Source organism: Saccostrea cucullata, unplaced genomic scaffold (assembly GCF_032062105.1).
Source record: "Saccostrea cucullata isolate Sc308-1 unplaced genomic scaffold, CSIRO_AGI_Scuc_v1 ctg1853, whole genome shotgun sequence".
NCBI lineage: Eukaryota > Metazoa > Mollusca > Bivalvia > Ostreida > Ostreidae > Saccostrea > Saccostrea cuccullata.
Window position 1 is genome coordinate 137,495 of NW_026918342.1, and position 6,000 is coordinate 143,494.

Below are 6,000 nucleotides of genomic sequence, written 5' to 3' on the forward strand. Positions count from 1 at the left end.
CGGCAAGTGGAGGCGTCTCCATATGAGTGAAAAATTCTCGAGAGGGACGTTAATCAACATACAATCAATCAATCAATCAATCCTCAAATGACCTTGCGTCAAGGTCATGACACACTCTTAGGTCATGAGCAGTCTTATACCGGTTACAGTAGCCTAGTGGTAGAGCGTTCGCTTCGTGATCAGGAGGCCCGGGTTCGATTCTCGATCGCGGCGCCGCGTCATACCTAAGACGTAAACAAAGGTAGTGACTGTACCTTCGCCAAGCGCTCGGCACTAGAAGTGAAAGTCACGGGTCTTTCGGATATGACGTTAAAAACGTAGGTGCCGTGTCACGGTAGGCGTTGGCACGATAAAGAACCCTCACTGCTCAATGGCCCTGAGTGCCGAGTATAGGTCTAAATTTGAAGCCCTTCAACGACATCGGTGACGTCTCCATATGAGTGAAAAGTTCTCAAGAGGGACGTTAAATAATATACAATCAATATACAATCAATCAATCATGAGCAGTCTTTGTGTGAAATGAGAACCTATATGGACTGGACACACTCTTAGGTCATGGGCAATCTTTATGTGAAATAGGAACCTACCAAGTTTATCAATAAGAAAGATCTGGACCGGACACAAATTAAATTTTTTTTCTTCCATTGACCTTGAAGTTTCCCAAATGACCTTGGGTCAAGGTCATGACACACACTTAGGTCATGGGCAATCTTTGTGTGTAGTAGTACATTCTAATGTTCCTCATTAAGGAAGATATGGATCGGACACTTTTGCACAGATAGATGGACAGATGGACAGCTAGACAGACGGACAAACTGATTCTTATTTACCCCCAAACTTAGTTGGGGGGTATAATAAAGTTGAATATTCCAGGGATCCAGATCCCCTTTGATCCATGCATGCCTTACCACAAATTGTTCAAAAGTAATCTGAAATTTACCCAATTTTTTTGAGTTAGCTTACTTTCGATTCCTCTCTCTCTCTCTCTATACATGCATGTATATATTTCTCTAAACTTTAACTAAAGCATTTAAGTAGTATAAGGGGTCTGGCTGGGTGGGTCAACTGAGTGCACTTTTGGGGCTGTGGGGGATAGGTGGATGGCTGGGTCAACTGAGTGCACTTTTGGGGCTGTGGGGGATAGGTGGGTCAACTGAGTGCACTTTTGGGGCTGTGGGGGATAGGTGGGTCAAGGGAGTGCAGCCCCTGGAGGGGATAGGTGGGTCAAAGGAGTGCAGCCCCTGGAGGGGGATAGCCGGGTCAATTCAGTACATATAGCCCCTAAATATAGGGGTGTGTTTACACTGTGTTTACATTATACTCTATACGCTGCTACTACGAATTTGGCAGCGATTCAAAAGAATGTCATTATGACGTCACGCTTTCATTCACAGTCTAGACGGTCTAGCCAGCCAGCCGGTTCAAACTGGATTTCCTCAAAACAATAACAAATAACACACAATAACAAAGAACACAGCTATTTTATTCAAGTGAAAAAAATACAACCATTTACTTTTTCTTCTTCTGTGCCTTTTCGGTCATCAGGGATAGTTTCCTCTTGTGAGTAGTACTGGGGCCTGGAATCTCTCTGTTTTCTTCCTTTTTCTCTTTTTTGTCTCCTTCTTTCACTAAAGGTTTGGTCTGGTGAGTCCCTGAAATCTTGGGTGCTTGAGGCTTTTTCTCCAGTTTTTGTATTTCCTTGACGAATTGTTGATCCTCCTCATCCTCTTTACACTGATTAGCCCAATGGCCAAATTTCCCGCACTTGTAACACAAATCTTTCTTGGGGCAATCTGGGGCCCAATGCCCTAATTCTTTGCAGATGAAACATGGATCCGTCTGTCTAGTTTTCTTTTTTTCTCCCGATTCCCCTTGTCCTTCTTTTTTCTGGTAAGTGCTTCCTCCTCCTCTCATTTTATCTTGCATGTTAGTAACTTTCACTTCTAATTTGGATAATTTAGCACGAATCAAACAAAATTCACTGGCGTTGTAAGTTTTCAGATCAGTCAGCTTGTTTTCATGATCACCCACCTTCTCAGCAATATAATTCAGCTTGTTGTCATGATGACGCACCTTCTCGCCAATATAATTCAGCTTGTTGTTAAGATCATTCATCTTGTTGTCAAGACCAGACAGCATGTTAACAATTCCATCCAGAGTTGTATTTAAGATCCCCATATCTTCTTTATTTGCATATTCTGGAAGATTATACATGCCCAAATCTAATCCCACTGCATCCTGTGACTCTGGCATGGGGGCTCCTACATACCCTTGAGGTGTCACATAGCTGGGGTTGTCTGGAGTATTCATCATTGCTTCTGCCATAATATTTTTCACGTCTGTCAAGTTCGAAATGTCAAGCAAGAATGATCCTCAAATCCCAGCTCCCCTTTATATACCTGCTGTGAGCCGTGTGCAAAAATACCTGGGCTTTTTATACCTGTTGCATCACCTGTAAAGGGCCGTGTGCAAAAAATTAGGGGTCGTGTGCATCAATACGTTTTACCTACGTTTTTTTTTTATGCTGACTACACAGGTAAAATACTTGGCAGCGATTCAAGTCAGGGGGGCCCGTGTGCAAAAAATACGATAGACCTACGTTTTTTATGCTGACTACACAGGTAAATACTTGGCAGCGATTCAAGTTATACCTTTACCTACGTTTTCTACGGGGGTATAAATGAGAAGAAAAGTCTGATCCTTTCTTCACAATCGACTATCATGTCAACCCTGATACACACTCACTCTCTGATTTTAAATGGGTATGATTGTTTAGTACGATGGGCACAAAACCACCAAGAATCGCTACCCCCGGAGTCAGAACAAGTATTTCAGGAAGCGAGCACTATCATGGAAACCCTTCAGGATTTGTGGTTACAATGCCTAACCTTATCACATCATGCGACGAGCATGGGGAGACTAGCTACCATACATTTTCTATGTCGACATATGAAAACAATTCTGCCCCAGAAATGGTACGGACTGAACCTGACCCGTTATTTCGGAAAGCCTTACAGTTTCCTGACCCATCCCCAAGCGGCCAAAGTGATTTTACTGTGGCAGGACATAGATGCGATGGAGAAAGTATGTATTCAATACGGAATGAAATACCTGGAAATTTCACACAGGCTAGGAAATCAGTGACTTTTAATACCAGCCTCAATCAAATCTACGAATTACCCCCCGAAGACCGGAGAAATCCCTGGATGGCCCTAGTAGCAGATCGAATACGATTTCGGAGGAGAATTCGACAGTTAGAAGCTTTGTTAGTTTTTAAGAAATAAAATAAAATCATGTAATACTACATCACTGTTATGTTATTGTATGACGTCATAGATTCACTCGGGTTCGGCCTTTCCCCACTTCAATTTTGCTTTGTCACTGTGATGGGGCTTTTTTTGATCACATGACCAAAAGCGATTTTTTCTTTTAGCCAATCACATTTAATCACATGATTGGATTGTTGATGTTTTGCCGCAATTGCAGTATCGTCTGCTATTGTGTATAAATACAGACCCTCCGAGCGTTCTGCATCATTCTGCTCTTAGCTGATTGCCTTGAGAAGAAAAGAAGAAGATAGATAGATATGGCTGGAAGATTCTTTTACGAGGACTTATACCTCATTCCAGGAATTGTTGTAGAGAACGAATTAGTCATCAGGAGGCTGGATAACGGGAGGGAGCTTGTGAGGATGAATTTAGCACGTATGCAAGTCAATGACAGCCATCATCATCATCGGAGGCCCCACCCTTACAGGAGGGAAGCACCACCAGCACCCCGTTCTTCACCCCCGCCACCGCCCAGACCTGTTACCCCCAACCCACAGTCGCAGGCTCACAACCAAGGTAGGATCCCGTCCTGGGGGGTTTCCGCCCCCACTCAGGAAATTCTTTGCACTTTGTGTTTGTCAGAGCGGGAGGAGAATAATTTTGTTTGCAGACGCTGTCGTCAAAGACCCGCTTGCGTTTTATGCGCTGCTCGCCTCTTTGAGAGGAACCTGCCTTGTCCTCTTTGTAGGAACAGAGAAATCATAATACAGGCGCCCGTGGGACTGCTGAACACAGACGGGGACAGTTCCGAGGAGGAATCTTCTTCTCTACAACCCGGCCAGATGGTCCACCGACTCCTGAACCAGTAGAACCACCTGGACGCAACTCCAATCCAAAACTTGAAAAAAAACAAAAAAAAAATTAAAAAAACCAAAAAACAACAAAAAGTGTTTTGTACCAAAACGGCTCTTTTAAGAGCCACCACCCAGATAGCATGACTCCGTTGGGCCAACGTTGGTTTTTGGTTGTATGGTTGGTGGAGTGTTGGCGTTGGGGAACAGATGTAGGCCCAACGTTGGTCCAACGTTCATTTATGTTGGCATGAAAGCTAAACCAACGGTGTTGGACATATGATATTGGCCCAACGTTGGTCCAACGTTCATTTACTTTGGCATGAAAGCTAAAACAATGGTGTTGGGCATGTGATATTGGCCCAACGTTGGTCCAACGTTCATTTACGTTTGCATGAAAGCTAAACCAACGGTGTTGGGCATGTGATGTTGGCCCAACGTTGGTCCAGCTTAATAAATATTGACAATATAATGATGCATTGCTCTGTGTTGGGCGTGCTTTACTGAACTGGAGTTGGTCCAATAGTAGGAATACTGGGATTACTAGTACATGTACAGGTAGCCTGTAATGTTTGAGATGAAATGCTGGTCCAACGTTGGCCCAATGTTGCAAAAAGTATTCATCAATTTAGATTTATTATTGTAAATTGATGGTAATGTAATAAGCAACTCATTATAAACATGTGATCTATATTATATATTGAATGGAAATTATGAGACAATCCTTAAAAGTCTGTGAAATACATATAGTAATTTTATATCTTGGTAGATTCTATATTTAGCATCATTGAATCAAATTTAAAGTGCTGTGTTTTGCAAGTTTTGGGCTCCAAAATAAATAGGTCACTGGTGAAATTCACTGGCTCGGCAGGTGACTCATAGGTATCCAAGGAAACCGTCATCTTTAAATCAGTTTTTTTAACCGCGCACTTTAACAATTCCAAGCGTATGTGTCTGTTTAAGTGAAAGCAAGAATTTTAATCCTTTCAATGTAATTATAGCTTTTGTTTTTGTTATTGAAATTATTAATAATGTGAAATACACAACATTGTAATCGCCTGCATGTAGGCTTTCAAATTATTGGTACCAGGTAGCTGATTAAACAATTGTAATTGATGACGACCTTAACTTTTATAGGAATTGGCGGGCTTGAACAGAGCAAATATGTCCGGATCTGTAAGTGAACGCAAGAATGTTAACCAGTGAAATGTAAGTAACTATTTTGTATTTGTTATTAATAATTACTAATGTGAAATTCAATTTTAAGGATTGCTTTAAAAATATGTGTGATGCTGATGAACATTTGAAAATACTATTTTAATTGATGGCAATCATAACGTTTGCAGGAATTGCCGGGATGGGAAAACCCTCTTCACTCTGAGACTATTGATGTGGCATTTCTGTATATGGAAGAGACTGATTTATATGTGTGGGAAACATGAATTCTAAGAACAGATAAACAGCAGAAAAAGTGATAAGTGATGCAAATATGACCTTTCAAAACTCTACAGTTAGAACTTGACGACTCTTATATCAAAGTGATATTTAGTAGTGGACATAGTGATGTGGAGTGTACTTGAGAAACATTGAACTTTCTACCTCTTCCCTCTTTCAGTTACATTCCATGGAATACTTTAATGAAAGTGAAAGTGGCAAAGAATATATTGTGATACATTTTAGGAGGAAAAAAGTATTTGACCAAACATGGTGAAATTAATTGTGTCGTATAATCTGGGAAATAAAAATTCGGAATTTAATTAATTTTGTAAGACATTTGTATTGAGGAATGATTGTGTCATTGAAATTTCAAGAAACAGCTTTGTATCAACGTTGAACCAACGTAATAACTATATTTTGAACTGAGGTCCAATGTAGGGCCA

At 41.1% G+C, this 6,000-nt stretch overlaps 1 long non-coding RNA gene across 1 annotated transcript; it reads left to right on the top strand.

Moving 5' to 3' along the window:
• The first annotated feature begins 4,850 nt into the window (after positions 1 to 4,850).
• Positions 4,851 to 5,860, top strand: LOC134263523 (uncharacterized). Its single transcript, XR_009991293.1, has 3 exons — positions 4,851 to 5,111; positions 5,258 to 5,329; positions 5,467 to 5,860. It is a non-coding gene; the product is annotated as an uncharacterized LOC134263523 (long non-coding RNA).
• The last annotated feature ends 140 nt before the right edge of the window (positions 5,861 to 6,000 follow it).